The sequence below is a fragment of the Lathyrus oleraceus genome, chromosome 5 (genome assembly GCF_024323335.1).
Source record: "Lathyrus oleraceus cultivar Zhongwan6 chromosome 5, CAAS_Psat_ZW6_1.0, whole genome shotgun sequence".
Lineage (NCBI taxonomy): Eukaryota > Viridiplantae > Streptophyta > Magnoliopsida > Fabales > Fabaceae > Lathyrus > Lathyrus oleraceus.
This window is the reverse complement of record NC_066583.1, coordinates 86,545,650-86,565,253: the sequence shown is the minus strand read 5'-3', so window position 1 is coordinate 86,565,253 and position 19,604 is coordinate 86,545,650. Positions and strand designations below refer to the sequence as shown.

General features: G+C 40.5%; 1 non-coding gene across 1 annotated transcript; it reads right to left on the bottom strand.

Annotated features, from left to right (window-relative positions):
- Nucleotides 1-16,351: 16,351 nt before the first annotated feature.
- Nucleotides 16,352-16,458, bottom strand: LOC127088420 (small nucleolar RNA R71). Its single transcript, XR_007790257.1, has one exon. It is a non-coding gene; the product is annotated as a small nucleolar RNA R71 (small nucleolar RNA).
- Nucleotides 16,459-19,604: the final 3,146 nt, after the last annotated feature.

Below are 19,604 nucleotides of genomic sequence, written 5' to 3'. Positions count from 1 at the left end.
AAAAGACAAAGCATGAATCAAATGAATCAACAAAGTTTATTAGAATCCAACATTTAAGTGTACAATTGAGGTTTCCTCACAATTTGTGGTTTTAAGTCCTAGATGAAACATTCATTTAATTATGTTGCAAAAAGAACAATATTCAATTACAAAAAAGAGTAAAGTTCTTAATGCATTCTAAAATTCTAACCGGAGGTAACCATGTACCTTAGCATTATTCACTTGTTTATTTTTATCATTGTCATCCAAGCTCGGATGCACCTTCATTGGATACTTCTTTGAGGAGCAACCAATCTATAAGGTTTGGCACTCAACAACCAAAAATTTATTAAACAAAAATAAATTAAAACCAAACACACAAATTAAAAACATAAACAATAACTATTACTTAAAATTTTTAAAAAATGTGCATGGGGGACAAAACACCCCAAAAGTACATAACCAAAATCAAAATACAACAAATCTAAAAATACAATAAAATAAAACAAACTTAGCCCTCAAAGGACTCAGAACCCTCATCACTATCGGCTTCAGAACTGGTAGCATCATCATCAACATCATCGTCATCACCATCATCCTCAGCACCACCAAAAGCACCAGCACCAGAAGCACCGGCACCCGCCCCCTCTCCGAAAATAGGCCTGTCCACAGGCCAGCTAGCGTGCTATAGAAACCGCTCACGCGTCATCATCGAGTGCTCACCGGAGGGGTCACACACCTGCAACTGTAACAGCTGCATAAAATCATGAATATCAAGCATGGCATGCTGTGTTGCCGCTATCCAATCCCAATTATAGTTGCAGACAGCCTGCTGGAAAGGATCGGATCCATGAGCAAAAGTACCAGGACCATCAGAAGTCCCGGTAACATCAGCAGCTGAACTACTCCTGAAATTCTTCGGTTTGCAGTACTTGGCCACATATCTGTCATCGATGGCTGGCGGGATCCTCACTTGACTCCGGGAGGGTAGCTTCACCCTCGCATGTTGGCACAAAGCCATGATGAGACACGGGAAAGCAAGGGGGCAGTTAACTCGTGCCCCCGACTTTAGCCGGCTCTCAATCACGGACTTTAACTCTAAAGCAATTATCCTTGCCACATCAATCTGGATATTCGTGAGAATGCAGTGAACCAAGTGTGCCACTGGGATCGGCACGGTTGAGGTGTGAGACTTGGGTTTTATATTTGTCAGAACCAATAAAAGGATCAGTTGAGCCAAGGGAATTATGTCCTCCCTATGGTATCTCATCGGAACCCCAGATGGGTTCAACTCAATTGATTTCCCTTCAAATAATAGGGCAGCAGAAATCGAATCGGTATCCCGGTGAAGCCTCAAATCCCTATGGTAAGTGTCCCTCACATTGGCTCCCAGATGGAGCGGTTCACCCAGTACACGGTTAATTGTGTCCCGATCGAAAGCAACAGTACGGCCGGAGACTCTAGTCGTCCATGTGAATGGCTCGTCATCGTTAGGCAGTGCGTTCGCGTAGAACTCACGCACTGTTTCGATGTCATAGTGCTCAAGGGGAGAAATCAACCGGTCCCACTTTTTGCTATGAATCAACCCAGCAAATGTTCAGTATTCGCCCTCGGGGTTGATTATAAACCTTTTTTCTGGCAAAATCTTTCTCTTCTCCAAAGCCACATATCTAGCCGCTTGCTTTGCCCCGACAAATTTGTCGGTGTCGAACTGTATGGGCACGGTACGGGAAGTGCTCCCGACCTTTCTCTTTTTCGAAATGCTGGACTTGGATGCCATCTGCAAATACATAGAGAGGAAACACCACAAACACAAAACAGATTAGAAAGCAAAACAGAAAATCCAACTACTGTCATGGTCGCTGCTGCTTCGCCTAGCGAGGACCTAGCGAAGCTTCGCTATAGGTTCGCCTAGCGAAGTGGCAGCGAATGCTCGCCACTGATTCGCCTAGCGAGGTGCTAGCGAATGTTACGGGTTTTGGGTTCTGCAATGTTTAACAACCAAATTTCAGAAAAACCTAAGTCTCATGGTATCCCTTTCAGAAACAAAATGATTTATCATGCAAAGAATCGTTCTAAGATACATGCAAATCTAAACCCACATGCAAAACCTAATGATACCCACACTACCAAATTCACCCTAAATGTCACATACTTCAGAAATTTACAAATTGGAAGCATAAAGTAATGAGAAATGGAAAACCTGGTTTGAGAGATCGATTGGATTTGAAATGCACGGTTAGGTTTGCAATGCAAGGTTTAGGGTTTGAGTGAGATGAAAAGTGAGAGAGTGATTGTGAGTTCTGAGTTCAGAGTTCGTGAGTGTAACACTTTAAAAATGGTTTTTGGGCCCAAAAGAGTGGCCTGCTGAGAATTAAATAAGTTCTGCCACGCAGCGCTCGCTACTGCTTTGCCTAGTGAGCAACAAGCGAATCAGCTCGCTACTGCCTTCGCCTAGCGAGCAGCTAGTGAGCATGACAACATTTTGTTTTTTCAAAACAGCATTCCAAGCACAATTCAGCAAGTTTTATCAATATGAACACCAATACCACACAACAAAAAGCTTTTAAATACTTACAATGTTGGGGTGCCTCCCAACAAGCGCTTGTTTAACGTCGGATAAGCTCGACGGTTCGATGCTCACTGAGGAGCATCCAAGGAGATAGCACAGCTCCCGCGATCCACATGACCGCCGAGATAAACCTTCAAATGTTGGCCATTAACCGTCCAACTCTCTTTCTTTTCTATGTCCTCAATGACAATAGCTCCACATTCCTTGACTTCTTTGACCCGAAATGGCCCAGACCATTTAGATTTCAACTTTCCGGGGAATAGCTTCAACCTGGAATTGAACAATAGGACCAACTGTCCGGGCACAAATTCCTTCTTTCGCAGATTTTTGTCATGATACTTTTTTACCTTCTCTTTGTACAACCAACTCGAGTGATATGCGACATTGCGCATCTCTTCCAACTCAAGCAATTGCACTTTCCTTTTCTCACCGGCCAAATCCTTATCAAAGTTTAATAATTTCAGGGCCCACAATGCTTTGTGCTCCAATTCAACCGACAAATGGCAAGTTTTACCAAACACCAATTGAAAAGGAGTTAGCTCAATTGGAGCTTTAAAAGCGGTACGGTATGCCCATAACGCTTCATCCAATTTTTGTGACCACTCTTTTTTCGAATTTGACACGGTTTTTTCAAGAATTCTCTTAATCTCACGATTAGAGACTTCGGCTTGACCATTAGCTTGTGGGTGATACGGAGTCGCCACTCTATGTGATACACCGTAATGTTTTAAAATGTTTTCTAACGGTGCATTACAAAAGTGTGACCCTCCGTCACTAATCAACACTCGGGGGGTTCCGAAACGGGAAAAGATGTTTTTCTTCAAAAAATTTATTACCGTTTTCGCATCCGCCCGAGGTGAGGCAATCGCCTCAACCCACTTAGAAACGTAATCAACCGCCACAAGCATATACTCGTTACCATAAGAGGGTGGGAATGGTCCTACAAAATCGATACCCCAACAATCAAATACTTCAACCTCTTGGATGTTTTGGAGAGGCATCTCGTCTCTCTTACCAATCCCACCGCTTCTCTGGCAACTATCACAACTTTGCGCATGGGCATGTGCGTCTTTGAAAATAGTGGGCCAATAAAATCCTGACTGAAGGACTTTAGTGGCCGTTCTTACCCCATTATAGTGGTCGCTGTAAGGCGAGTTATGACAATGCCAGAGAATGCTTTGCACCTCATCACCGGTAACACACCTTCTCAAAAGGTTGTCACCACCCAACTTAAACAAATATGGGTCATCTCATACGTAGTACTTGGCATCCGAGAGAAATTTCCTTTTTTGGTTCGAAGTTAGGTCGGGAGGCACCAAACCACTAGCCTTGTGGTTCGTAAAGTCCGCAAACCACGGCCTAACTTGAACTTTAAAAAGTTTTTCATTAGGAAACTCTTCTCGGATTTCCTTCTCTGAAGCTGTAATCTCCACATTAACTAGGCGAGATAAATGATCCGCCACCAAATTTTCCGATCCTTTCTTGTCTTTGATTTCAACATCAAATTCTTGCAACAAGAGGATCCAACGGATGAGCCTTTGCTTCGAGTCCGGTTTGGTGAGCAAATATTTAATCGCCGAGTGGTCGGTATACACTACAACTTTGGACTCTATAAGATAAGACCTAACCTTTTCAAGCGCATACACTATCGCAAGTAATTCTTTTTCAGTGGTGGCATAGTTAATTTGAGCCTCATTAAGAACTTTACTTGCGTAATGTATCGCATGAAATTTTTTCTCTTTTCTTTGGCCTAATACCGCTCCGATTGCATAGTCGCTCGCATCACACATGAGCTCAAAATTTAAATTCCAATTTGGAGCGACTATAATTGGAGCGGTAACCAATTTTTCCTTTAAAATCTCAAATGCTTGTAAACACTCATCAGTTAAAAGAAATACCTGGTCCTTAGCTAGAAAATTACTCAAAGGCTTAGCTACCTTTGAGAAGTCTTTGATAAAGCGCCGATAGAAATCGGCGTGCCCCAAAAAGCTTCGGATTCCCTTCACATTCACCGGAGGAGATAACTTTTCAATCACTTCAACTTTAACACGATCAACTTCAAGCCCTCTTGAAGAGACTTTATGCCCAAGCACGACCCCCTCGGTCACCATGAAGTGGCACTTCTCCCAATTAAGAATAAGGTTTGTCTTCACACATCTTTCAAGCACCGTTTCCAAGTTTGCCAAGCATAGACTAAAGGAACCACCAAATACTGAGAAGTCATCCATAAAGACTTCCATTGTTTTCTCGATAAGGTCGGCAAAAATAGCTTGCACACATCTTTGGAAAGTCGTCGGTGCATTGCATAACCCAAAGGGCATTTTACGGTGTGCGAAAATTCCAAAGGGACATGTGAAATCCGTCTTTTCATGATCGGCCGGGTCAACCGCAATTTGGTTATACCCGGAATAGCCATCTAAGAAACAATAATATTGTTGCCCCGAGAGTCTTTCTAACATTTGATCCATGAACGGGAGTGGAAAATGGTCTTGTCGAGTTGCGGTATTCAACCGCCTATAATCAATACACATACGCCACCCCGTTGCAACTTTTGTCGGGATCAACTCATCTTTTTCATTTCGAATCACGGTAATGCCACCTTTCTTCGGAACCACATGCATAGGACTAACCCATGGGCTATCCGAAATCGGGTAAATCATTCCCACATCCAACAACTTAACAACCTCCTTTCTAACAACTTCCTTCATAGTAGGATTTAAGCGGCGTTATGGTTGAGCTACCGACTTAAAATCCTCTTCCATTAAGATCTTGTGCATGCAATAGGAAGGACTAATTCCTTTGAGATTGGAAAGAGTCCAACCCATGGCTTCTTGGTTCTTTTTCAACACATTGATCAAACAGGCTTCTTCATTCTTTGTTAAAAGGTTGCTTATGATAACCAGCTTTGCTTTGGTCTCGTTGAGGAAGGCATACTTCAAAGTGGAAGGTAACATTTTCAATTTAATCGGCGTTTTTTCTTCATTAACCTCCTTATTCAAGTCTTCCTCCTCAACTTCCCATGGATGCAACTCTTCTAGACTATCAAGTTCCCTTAGACATTCATCAAGAGCTTGCTCTTCTTCAACTGTGAAAACTTCAAATGAGTCATCAAGAGCTAACTCCATAGGAGATATCTCATGAATATGCTTAGAAACCTCAAAAGTTGCCTCTTCGATCACATCAATGCGAAAACTATCACTTCTATCCTTTGAATGCTTCATCGCTTCGAATAGATCGAAAGTAACTTCTTCATTTTGGACCCTTACCTTCATCAAACCGTCGTCAACGTCTATCATCATGCGTGCGGTTTTCATGAACGGTCGGCCAAGAATGAGCGGAGCATCGTCGTCCTCTTCCATATCAATCACAATGAAGTCAAATGGGAAGAAAAATTTGTCAACTTTGACCAACACATCTTGGGCTACGCCATGAGGATGGGTAGTCGACTTATCGGCCAATTGCAACGTCATCCGGATGGCCTTCATTTTAGTGTTGCCAAGCCTCTTCACAATAGACAATGGTATTAGATTAATGCTTGACCCCAAATCAATTAGTCCCTTTTTGACATAGACATCACCAATTTTAACCGGCAAATTAACTCGTCCCGGATCAACCTCTTTTTTCGGAAGCGTCCGTTGAATGATTGCACTACAGCTTGCATCTAGGACAATGGTCTTCGGTTCCGTGTACCTCCGCTTTTTTTTGTAAGTATGTCTTTCATGAATTTTGCATACTTAGGCATTTTCTCCAATGCTTCGGCAAACGGAATGTTCACTTGCAGCTGTTTGAAAATATCCATGAACCGGGCGTAATGCCGTTCATTCTCCCTTTTAGATGGAGCATGTGGATACGAAAGGTTTTGGATTGGAGTAGCGCTCACTACCTCCTTTCCTTTAGCAACTCTAGAACTCCTGGCTCTTTTCTTTTTCACTCCCTCCACCATCACTTCATCACTCTTATTTTTCTCAATTTCCACACTTTCTTTATTTTCAACTTCACCATTTTTTTCATTCATTTCAACTTCTTCCTCACTCCACTCCCCAACTTCACCATCAATAATATCCTCTATTTTTTTCTCCTCATCTTTTTTCTCTTCCTCTCTTTTTTCACTCTCATCTCTTTTTTTACTCTCGCTAATCGACTCCCTTCCACTTCTCGTCGTTATCGCTTTACAATGCTCTTTAGGATTCGTTTGCGTGTTCGCCGAGAAAGATGGACCGGGTTGTTGTTCCGCTAGTTGTTTAGCAAGTTGTCCGACTTGAGTCTCGAGATTTTTGATTGCCGCATCGTTGCTATTTTGATTAGTCATCGACATTTGCATAAATTGTGTCAATGTCTCTTCTAACTTTGAAGTCACGACCGACGGTTGTTGAGGTTGGTAAGGATTTTGGGGAGGGTTTTGACGGCTAGAATTACCACCCCCATAACCTTGGTTATGGTAATAGTTACTCCTTGGTTGGAACCCTTGATTCCCTTGAAAGTGTTGTTGTTGATTTTGAGGATGTGGTTGATACGGTTGTTGTTGTTGTTGTTGCCCCGATTGGTAGTCTCGTTGGTTCGCCATGTAGTTCACTTCTTCGAACCCGGGAGGTGGACAAAATCCGGTGTCATGCTCACCTTTGCAAAGCTCACAACAAGCTATTTGTTTAGCTTTTGATGGTTCTCTCAACTCTTTTATTTGTTGAGTTAAGAGTTCGACTTGTTGTGAAATGAGTTTGTTTTGGGCAAGAATAGCATCGTTTGTCCCAAGCTCTAGCACTCCCGGTTTCTTCAAAGAGTTGCCTCTACTTTGACTTTGGAGGTCATTTAGAGCCATTCGGTTAATGATATCAGTAGCTTCTTCGGCGCTTTTAGACAACAAAGAACCACCCGAAGTAGCATCCAACAAAGTCTTGCAATTTGGTTGAAGGCCATTTTTGAAAATGTGGATTTGAGTCAATTCGTCAAATCTGTGCCCTTTGCACTTCCGAAGCATGGATTTGAATCTTTCCCACGCCTCATTTAATGATTCGTTGGTCCCTTGTGAAAACACGGCGATTGCCGTTTTGGATTCCATGAAACGGTTGTGGGAGAAAATTCTTTCAATGAACTTCTCTTCCAACACGTTCCAATCCGTCATGACTGCAGGTGTTTGATCCAAGTACCAATCTTTCGCTTTACTGAGCAAAGCGTGGGGAAAAATTCTTTTGAACAACGGTAGCTCTTGAGCTTGATCAACTCTGGCCGCCAATGCTATCTCATAAAATTTGGTGAGAAAAGCAAAGGGATCTTCATGGTCCATTCTGGTGAATGGACTTCCATATAACAAGTTAAGAGTTCCCGTTTTCATCTCGGCTTGCCTTCCTGTGTGGTTGGCAAACTGAGCAGTATTCCTTGGACTGTTGACACAAGGTGTGGAGATGGGCGGTGGTTGTGGTGGTTGATCCATCATAGGTGTGAAAGGTGGTGGATGTGTTGTAGAAGAACTTTCTCCTTGCTCTTGTCGTTGTCTAGCTTGTTGCCTCCTTCGTCTCGTTCTGCTATTCAGTCTCCTTGCGGTTCTTTCGATCTCGAGATCAAAAAGAAGTTCGTCCTCAGGAACCTGCCCTCGCATAAAACGAAAGTTGCACACTAAACCAAACAAATTACAAGCACAAGTCAAAAATTCAAAAGTTAAAAATTAAGCAACTATTGCGATGCTCGCAATATCAATTCACAATCCCCGGCAACGGCGCCATTTTGTTAGAAGTAGTTTAAGTGTCAGGTTTTTGTTATCGTCTCCACAGGGATTGTGAGATATCGCCGCCTTTCGACAGTTGTTTTAATTCTTAACTCGTAGTAACAAGGGGGGTTTTGGTTTTAGTCACGGTAGCTTGCATAAAAGTGTAAGAAAATGCGGTAAAAGTTTTGGTTTTTCTATTTGAGAAACATTGTCAAAGTTAGGGTTCGACGATCACTTTGCATGCATATGTTCGATCAACAAAACTTATAAACTCCTTTAGATGATAAACTATTTCACAAAGTCCTCCCAATGTGTTTATCTCTAACACACATTGTGGGTCTTCCCATTTTGATCCATTGTTTATCTCTAACACAATCTATCAAAATGAAAACTTTTTGGTTCAACTTTATGGTGAACAAAATCATTCATTACTATCTCTAGCTAACAAACAAGATTGGATGAAAACCTAGGTAAAGAGTTGGTAAACATATCTCGATCATAAACCAACACAAAGAGTTATCGATAAAACAAAGTTTTCACCATATATTTATCATTAAAGAGTTTACAAATGAAGATCAACTCATATACACACAAAGCTTATGATCATCTACATCTAACCTTGACAAAATGAAGAACTTAGCCACTCATTTTCATGGTGGCTTGTACAATAAGTCTCGGTTGAAGGTTGATCAACATCCAAGTCGAAGAATCGAGATTGGATGGGAATCACCCTTCTTTTTGTGGAATATTGTTAAGAGATGAAGAAAAATGAAGAAAAAGTGTTTCTAGGTTACAAAATATGATCCCAAGATAATCTGAAAAATATCTCAAAAAATGCTAAGTGTCCTTTCCAAAAAGTAGCCCCTACTACTTATAGTACTGCTATCTGAACTGCTATGCTCGCTAGGCGAGCAAAATGGTTCACCTAGCGAGCCCCAAAATAGGCCACCTGAGGCACCTGCGCCAGAAGAATCTTCCAAGTCCAGATTTCATGCTCGCTAGGCGAAGAAACCTTCGCTAGGCGAAGCCTACGCTTCAACCCTCGCTCCAGTGAGTTTTGGTGGTTTTGCTACTGGAATTGCTCGCTGGGAGCTCGCTAGTGGCTCGCCTAGCAAGTAAGTGCTGGCTGTGCTTTTGACCAAGTTTGGGCGTGTTCGCTACCACCTTCGTTGGCTGCTCGCCTAGCGAGTTTGCTGACTTTTGCTACTGTAAAATTCTGGGGATGTTCGCTGGAAGCTCGCTGGGTGCTCGCCTAGCGAGCACTTCGCCCCAGCACTCGCATAGCGAGCATGCTGATGAATGCATTCTTTTCTTGGTCCCTTTGCCAACTTTCTTGTGCCTTCATTTTCTATTATTTCATGCCTAATTCCTGCACAATAACGCACAAATTAAAGGTACCAAGATCGTTTAACATTGTGTTGCAATTCATCTAAAACAAAGGCGGTTTCGAACACTTTAGCAACAAAAAGGAGTGAAAGATGCCCACATTTGATAGCTCAAATAAGCACTTTTGGGCATCTAACACATATCTACGGAGCGATCATGAACGTTGAATAGTGACAACGCCTCTACTCAGTCCACACGAACAGATCCCTTCAATCTCAGTGCTAGCTGCTACTAATGAAGACTTTCAGTGTGTGTGTGAGAGAGAAACGAAATTACAACTGCACAAATACTTCTACACAAGGGTTCTATTTGTAGAACCACTTGTGTGGCCTGCAAGCTAAAAAGCCCATTTAAGTCTATGTGGCCCATATCTTATGATATGCCAAAATCACTTAAGTGCGTGGTACCTTACCATATTTCATATTCTACTTAAGTACACTGTACCTTACGATGTTCTACAATTCACTTAAGTGCACCGTACCTTATGGTGTTCCTTATTTACTCTATCTCTCATCAATCCGTCCTTTTGTGTGTGACCCTGTAGGTTTTTGCGACATTAGCAATTATATTAAATCACGTATTTAACATAATAAACAGCGAGCGGTATCTAGCAACACATCACTGCTACCTAAGACACGAAAATGTCATGTGATTTGGAAAATCCTTTTGTGAGAATACTTATGTGTATAATTACCCTTTTTCCCCTATGTATATATTGAACACAAGGCATAAACCGTGTCATCCTTGTCCAGTTCAATATTGAGCCCGTAGACATTTATCATGTTACGCAGGATGGGAAAATTCCATCTAGGTCACTCATGTCCCTTAGCATGCTTTGTGGAGTATCCATCAACTGTCTTTATGGTCATCCAGTTACAGACAACATTTGATCAGCAATAAGGCACTCGACTTTACATATAGGGTCCATAATGGTTTCAGGTCGAAGGGTGGTATACACCACTATCACCATGAGAATAACTTATGACACTTTGCATAACATTCTATATAGTATTCTCATAGTGGGTCAATCCAGTATAAATATTACTCTTAATATTCATACCTATATTTAAGACTTGATAACTCCTTATCCATGATCCATGAGATGTGATCATCAGTCTATATACATAATAGTCTTAATGCTTTAATGTTATCCCACTTTACAACAAAGCTCGACTATAGATACTTTAAGAATAGTGTCCTTATGTTTAATGGGATCTCATGATTAAGTCACACTTGATACATTAAACAGACTAACTATTCTAGGGACTTTATTAAACAAACGTAATAAAGAAAAAGCCTTTTATTATTAATAAATAATTCGATACAAGTACCAAAATTATTGGCCTCTAGGGCTTACACCAACAATCTCCCACTAGCACTAGAGCCAATCAGGCATACCCCTAATGCCCATAGATCTAGTATGGCCATCATGCTTCTGCTGCGCAAGAGGCTTTATTAGTGGGTCAGCAATATTGTCAAGTGTAGGTACTCTGCATATTTTCACATCTCCTTTATCTATTATCTCTCGAATGAGGTGATAACGCCTAAGTATGTGTTTGGATCGTTGGTGAGATCTAGGCTCCTTAGCTTGTGCGATAACACCATTGTTATCACAATAGAGACCAATGAGATATATAATGCTAGGAATTATGCCAAGTTCACTAATTGTAACACCCACATATAATATATGTCTAGAATGCATATTATACATAGTGTAAAACTGGTACTGAAATACATAAGTGCCTAGCAGCACAACATATGTATACAATTACATGCCCAAAATAACATAATATGGCATAAATATACATAAGAGTGTCCAAAACAAACTACTGATCTAGATCATTAGACAATGATCTCAAAAATATCTACACAGTGGAAGAAAAGCCATCAGTCCTCAGGCAAGCAAGACATCACTCTATCTTGTTCTTACCCTTATCCTGCTCAGAACCATCTGAAAATAATCAACAACATGGGGTGAGATAATAATCTCAGTGGGTTCCCTATCTTATGGGTCCACTCGGCTCTATAGGGTTTTCTAATCAATGTTCAACTCATATCCAACTCAAGTCAACAAGGGAACAAAGACTTGAGCGATGGGGAAACTAACTCGCAATTGTATGGCAACATGCATCTGAGTTCTCATAACTCAACCACGATCATTATTCAGATCACGAAACATCAATTCCCGAACGGACTTACGTCTAAGTCAGGCCCGGTTCATGCATGCTCGTATGATTTGACTTTCACAGTGGATATCGGGTCCTCTATGAGGCTTAATCCCCAATTCAAGTGACCGTCACCCGTATGAGACTCTAACCCGCCTAGGGTATCTTTCACCGTATGGGACTCCAACCCACCTAGGTGTCCACCTTTCCCCCATGTCCGCCATGGTTGGGGCTCAAACCCAATTGAGGCTCGAATCATTGGTCCCACATCCCAATGCTTACACGTCTAAGCATACCAATAGAGATGTGTACCATCACAGAAAACACACATTCTGAATACATGATCGGTTCTACAATCATTGGTTCCACGAACCAAAACAAAATTCATCAATTATAGGTGACTTCGTTCACCACAATACATAACAATAACATGGCATGTTCCATACAATGCGTCTCATTCTCATTCATGGCAACCGTTCGTCCACGACCTCCACATAAGTGTCGCACGAATGAATACCGTATTCTCGCGTTATCTAGATTATAAACCTCACTCAAGGCCTAACACCAATCCTAGGTTAACTTACTATATTCATCATGTTATTCTCACTATTAACATGTATTCAACTCAAGCATGAAATCATAATTGATTAATGGATGGAAGAATACATTTAGAAACACTTAGAAAGTGGATTTTGAGGTTTTTAACTTGAGTCAATCGATTGGTTGGGGAATCCCAATCGATTGGTTCCTCTCACATTTCTGTTTTTTAGAATTTGCTGAGTGTCAATCGATTGATCCTGAGTGTCAATCGATTGGTCCTGCTGAAAAATTTCTACTATTCATAAACAGAAAGTTTGTGCAATCGATTGACATGCAATGTCAATCGATTGGTCCTGCAAAAATTCCATTTTTTTGCTAAACTACAGGCTGCCAATCGATTGATAACAAGGGCCAATCGATTGGTTCACACATATTTTCACTTTTCTACTTCTTAGAACACCATTTTCCTCTGTAACTCCATTTCCAACCAAACCCATACTCATTCTTCCAACGCATCCATCTTACTACATGCTCATATACACATGTACAACAAGAATCCCAAGTTCATAACTACAAGGATTTCAACATCATAACATAACCATAGCAAAACATATTATCATACCAATCACAAAACACATCAAGACACATGTTCATGAAATCAACAAGAGCAAGAACATATTCATCTTATATCATGGATATTCATGATTTATCTAACATTCTACAACCCTAACTTTTCTAGAAACCTAAAGTTTCTAACTAGAACCCACCTCAAGAAATTGAAGAGGAGAAGTTGTTGAAGATGAAATGAGGATGAAGATGATGGTATCGGTTCCACGTTTTCCTTCTTCTTCTTCTTCTTCTTCTCCACTAGCCTTGCTTTCCTTCTTCTCTTAAGCTTCCTCTTTCTTTCTATGCTTTCCTTTCTCTCTACTTATCCTTTCTGATACATAGAAAACAAATGGCAAAGTGGTAGGTGGTTTAAGACACAAACATGTGGTGGTGAGTGGGTCAAAGGTCATAAACAAGTGGCCATGCTTATTTGTGTGGTTGGAAAGTGGTGAAGTTGTAGTAACAAATATCTCAAGTGGCACTAACTTGTAATATTTGTTCTACCGGAGCTATTGACCCATTATTAGTGTTACCAAAATGTCCCAATTAATAAAAGGTCAGATCCAAATAATATTAATTAAGTCAATGTGGACTCACTATTTGCTCTATTTATCCCAATTGGCAACTTTTAGAGCACATAGGAACTCAGTTGATCTCAATTAATAGGAATTTAGGCATTTAAGAAAATACGGGGTATTACACTAATGAACTTTTTTATCTAAACAACTTCCCTTTTTGCACTTGAGGCAGTAATATACCCGACCTCGGTTGTAGAATCAACAATTGTATCTTGCTTTGAACTTTTCCAGCTCACAGCGCCACCGTTTAAGCAAACCACATAACCAAATTGCGATCTAAAGTCATCCTTATTTGTTTGGAAGCTAGCATCGATGTATTCAATTACAGCAAGCTCTTCCTGACCTCTATATATCAAGAATGAGTCCTTAGTTCTTTTCAAATACTTAAGGATATTCTTGACAGCTACCCAATGAGCATCACCGGGATCAGATTGGTACCTACTCGTTGCACTTAAAGCATACGAGACATCTGGTCGAGTACATTTATCACACTAAAATTTATGTATTTTCGACTCCGATTTCACATGCATTCTAGTTATTTTATTATCGTTTTGTTGTGTTATTACTGTGTTTTCCTTTGTTTTCAGGTTTTTACCTTAATAGGAGCCCCGATCGAGAAAAGGAGCGAAAAAGAGCCAAAAACCCTAAAAATCAGCATTTTGCTCTTATGGCCTACCCAATGGCGGGCGCCACAGTCCAAGCCATGACGTGTCCAATTCAAACTTCCATCAACTCCCACGTTTTCCCACCACTTCCACTAAGGCGCCCCACTTTGTGCTTGTGGCGGGCGCCATGGCCTTGTGGCGGGCGCCACAAGAGGAAAACGGTTTCCTCTATTTTCAAGTTGAAGGGCATCCAAGTCAATTCCACCTTTTTTATTTGCTTATAAATAGAAACGCGAATTCAGTTTTACAATCACCCAAACTTAGAGCAGACGAAGATCCGAACGTTGGAACAAGGCGAAATCAGAAGCAACTTTGTTTCACTTAGGCATATATTCAGTTTTATAAAGTGGTAATCGCTTCGCATTGGAGTGTTACCACAATTGTGTAATTGAGTCCGTGATAGAGTCTGTACTCGAGTTTGGAGCACTTTGGAAGGAAGTTAATCCTGCCGCCATTTTCTTTTCCGCATTGCAATTTACTCAGCCCTCCGATTGGAGCAGGTTTTTATTACTCGCCTTTACTTTATTTATTTTCCGCACTCGCTTTTACTTTATTTATTTCCCGTACTCGCCTTTACTTTATTTATTTTCCGCACTCGCTTTTACTTTATTTATTTCCCGCACTCGCCTTTACTTTATTTATTTCCCGCACTCGCTTTTACTTTATTTATTTCCCGCACTCGCTTTACTTTATTTATTTCTCGCACTCGCTTTAAATTATTTACTTTATGCACTCGCACTACTTTTATTTATTTCTCGCACTCGCACTACTTTTATTTACTTTAATGCACTTTTACTTTACCATGTCTAACTAAATCTAAAAGGTTAGAATATAAGGATCGTAATTAAACCGATAATCTGTACAATTGTTCGTAGAAACGCTTAAGGGCTATTTTAACTTTCAAATTAAGTTTTCCCGCACTTCAATTCCGTTGGGTAAGATCGAAAGCCGTCCAACGTCTTTTTAAACTTAATTGTTTTTAACTATTTCAAAAACAGCGAAAGCGCTTTGTTTAGTTCATTAGGAGTTTTTAACATCAAGAAGAAAAGAGATTTTAAAACTATTTTCGGACGCGTTTATAAGTTTAGAGTCTGGTTCGTAAGAACCTCTTTTGGTTAAGAAATCCAGGTTATAATACTTTTCAACTTAGTTAAGATACTATATTTCTTAAAAATAGGTTTACTACTCTAACGCAATGCGCGCCTTTTTATAAGTGACAATAAGAGGGTTTGATTAGGGAGTACAACTCGGTTCTGAATACGCGAAAGCGACAGTTCCTGTTAAATTAGTTCTTTTCAAAGTAGGAAACATTGTCCATAAGTAGTTCTACTAGCAAGTACTTGGATTAGCAATTGAGTACGTGAATTACATTTGACCCTGTCTTTATAAATTATATTCTATTTTCAATACTTTACTTTTCATTGCACACTACAAAAACACCTATTCTGACTGCCTTTGATAAACATCATAACAACAGATAACGATAGATTGACACTTGGTCTCTGTGGTTCGATAATCTTTTATATTACTCTGACGCGTTCGTACAGTTGCGAACACCAAGTTTTCCAACGCATCAAGTTTTTGGCGCCGTTGTCGGGGACCAATTTCTTCAAATTTCATTTTCCTGTTGTTATATCGTTTAGACTTAGGTTATTTCCCGCCGGTCGATGCGAAGAACTCGTAGCACCGGAAGTTTAAGTTTAGTAAACCCTCTGGCGGAACCTGAACGTTACGCTCGCGCACGTTTATTCTTTCATAGAATTAAGAGAGCTATGGCCGAAGATCAAAACCAAAGACCTCTTAAGGACTTCGCTCAACCATCTAACGAAGAACCTAGTTCTAGTATAGTAAACCTAATAATACCAGCCAATAATTTTGAACTTAAACCGTCCCTGTTGCAACTAGTGCAACAGAGACAATTCACGGGTCTCGCTATCGAGAACCCAAACCAACATTTAAAAATATTTCTTCAATTAGCAGATACTTTTAAAACCATTGGAGCTTCTCCTGAGGCAATACGTTTAAGATTATTTCCTTTTTCCCTCAGAGATAAAGCTCTATCATGGTTAGATTCCCTTCCACCCAATTCCATTACGACTTGGGATAACCTTAGAAGAGTTTTTCTTGCTAGATATTTCCCCCCGAGTAAGACCGTCGTTCTTCGAAACCATATAACTAGTTTTACCCAAAACCAAGGAGAATCGCTGTTCGAAGCTTGGGAGAGATATAAAGAGTTGTTACGAGCATGCCCACATCATGGTTTAGAAAATTGGTTAATCATTCAAACCTTCTATAATGGACTTCATTATATTACAAAGATGACCATCGACGCTGCCGCAGGCGGTGCTCTGATGAACAAACCTTACCCTGAAGCTAGTGCCCTCATCGAAGATATGGCTCAAAACCATCAATCATGGGGAGTCGAACGAGCGACAGTTGAGAAGAAGGAAGCCCAAGGAGGAGTGCATGAACTAAGCTCTATAGACATGATGCAGGCTAAAATGGACGCATTAGCCCTTAAGGTCGAGCATATGTGCATAAACCCGAATACTGTAGCCGCAGTTTCGTCGGATTGTGAGATATGTGGAACCCAAGGACACCAATCCGCAAAATGCAGTCTATTAAACGAAACCCACTCCGAGCAAGTGAACTACACCCAAGGGAACCCATATTCGAATACCTATAACCCTGGATGGAGGAATCACCCTAACTTCTCCTATAAAAACAATAACCCTGTTCAAAATAATGCACCTCCGAGACCTAGTTATCAAGCCCCTAGATCAAATCAACCTATGCAACCTGTACCACCAAAGCCGAGCCTTGAGAAAATTATGGAAAATTTTATCACCGCTCAAACCCAACAAAACAAGGAGTTCATGAACCAAAACATTCATGTTAACGAATTGATTACTCAGTTAGGAACCAAGGTTGACCAAATAGTTACTCATACTAAGATGCTTGAAACCCAGATCTCTCAGGTAGCTTTAAACCAAGCCCCTCAGACTACACCTGGAGGACAATTCCCTGGACAACCTCAACAAAATCCGAGAGGACAAGCCAATGCCATTACCCTAAGAAGTGGGAACGCTTATGATGAGCCACCAAACCCAAGATTAAGTGAACCCGAAACTTCTAAGGAATGTACCAAACCCCCGGACGAAGTAAAGGAACCAGAGGAATCCGAAAACCAGGAAGGTCGAGATAAAGGAGAAGAACCTAAAGATAAAATTTACGTACCGCCCCCGCCATATAAACCACCTATACCATATCCCCAAAGACTCAAACAAACCCAGATTAATAAACAGTATCAAAAATTTATTAAAGTTATAGAAAAACTTCATGTAGAAATCCCTTTCACATAAGCCATCACCCAAATACCTTCTTATGCAAAGTTTCTGAAAGACATCCTTACCAACAAACGTAGACTTGACGATCCGAAGTCTTTGGAATGTAATGCAATTTCCGAGGACAAATTAGCAAAGAAAGATAAAGATCCTGGAAATTTCTCCATTCCTTGCCTTTTGGGTAATCATGTCATCGAAAAAGCTTTTCTAGACTTAGGAGCTAGTGTGAGCTTAATGCCTCTAGCAGTTTGTGAGAGATTAAATTTAGGAGAACTACAGCCCACTGAGATGTCACTTCAGTTATCCGATAGATTTGTCAAATATCCGATAGGCATTTTAGAAGATGTTCCTGTTAGGATAGGTCAACTATTTATCCCTACCGATTTTGTCGTCATGGACATCAAAGAAGACAATGATATACCAATTCTTCTAGGTAGACCGTTCTTATCGACTGCAGGAGCCATAATAGATGTCAAGAAAGGAAAGTTGACATTTGAGGTAGGTGACGAGAAAATAGAATTTATACTTTCGAAATTTCTTATGGCACCTGTGATGGGAGACTCGTGTTATGCCTTAGATATCATTGATGAATGTATTAGAGAATTAGAACAAAAAGAAATTATTAAGTTACCATCGACCCCCATAAAGGAAGATGATGACTTTAAAGAACCTTACATCGATGATAACCTTTACGAATGTTTATCCCTTACCCCAGATCCTATGCCATGCCCTAAGAAACCGACCTTAGAACTTAAGGAACTGCCTAAGAACCTGAGATATGAGTTCCTCGATGAAAAGATGAACCGTCCAGTTATAGTTAGTGCTACCTTGAGCCAAGAGGAAACGAACCAACTTTTAGACGTTTTACGAAGATATCCCTCAGCCTTAGGATATAATATCTCTGACCTGAAAGGTATAAGCCCATCCGTGTGCATGCATCAGATTTCGCTCGAAGAAGATTCAAAACCCTCTAGGGAGCATCAGAGAAGAATAAACCCTATAATGAGTGATGTTGTTAAGAAGGAAGTTCTTAAGTTACTTGAGGCAGGTATAATCTATCAGATCTCGGATAGTAAGTGGGTGAGCCCTGTGCATGTAGTACCTAAAAAGGGAGGCATCACAGTCGTGCAAAACGATAAAGGCGAACATGTAGCAAAACATTTAGAAGGAGGATGGCGGATGTGTATAGATTATAGAAAATTAAATAAAGCAACTAGGAAGGACCATTTCCCTTTACCATTTGTTGACCAGATGTTGGAGCGTCTAGCCAGACACTCTTACTTCTATTATTTAGATGGATACTCTGGATTCTTCTAAATACCTATTCACCCAGAAGATCAAGAAAAAACTACCTTTACATGCCCTTATGGAACTTTTGCCTACAGACGAATGCCTTTCGGCCTCTGTAACGCTCCAGCTCCTTTCCAACGCTGCATGATGTCAATATTCGCAGATTACCTAGATGGTATCATGGAAGTGTTTATGGATGATTTCTCGGTTTGCAGATTCGATTTCCACAATTGTCTTGCTAACCTTGAGAAAATCCTGGAGAGATGCGTGGAGGTGAACCTCGTGCTAAATTGGGAAAAATGTCATTTCATGGTGACCGAAGGAATAGTTTTAGGACATATAGTTTCCGAAAAAGGTATAGAGGTAGATAAAGCTAAAATAGAAGTTATAGAAAACCTAAAACCACCAAAAACAACCAGAGAAGTCCGAAGTTTTCTTGGACAAGCTGGATTCTACCGGCGTTTTATTAAGGACTTCTCCAAAATAACTAAACCGTTAACCGGACTTTTAATGAAAGATGCTGAATTCATTTTCGACGAAAAATGTAATGACGCATTTAATCTCTTAAAGCAAGCATTAATCTCTGCACCCATTATGAAACCACCCGATTGGTCGGAACCTTTTGAGATAATGTGCGATGCTAGTGATTATGCAGTTGGAGCCGTTCTAGGATAAAGAAAAGATAAAAAATTACATGCCATTTATTATGCCAGTAGAACCCTAGATGCTGCCCAGCTTAATTACGCAACAACCGAAAAAGAATTACTCGCTGTAG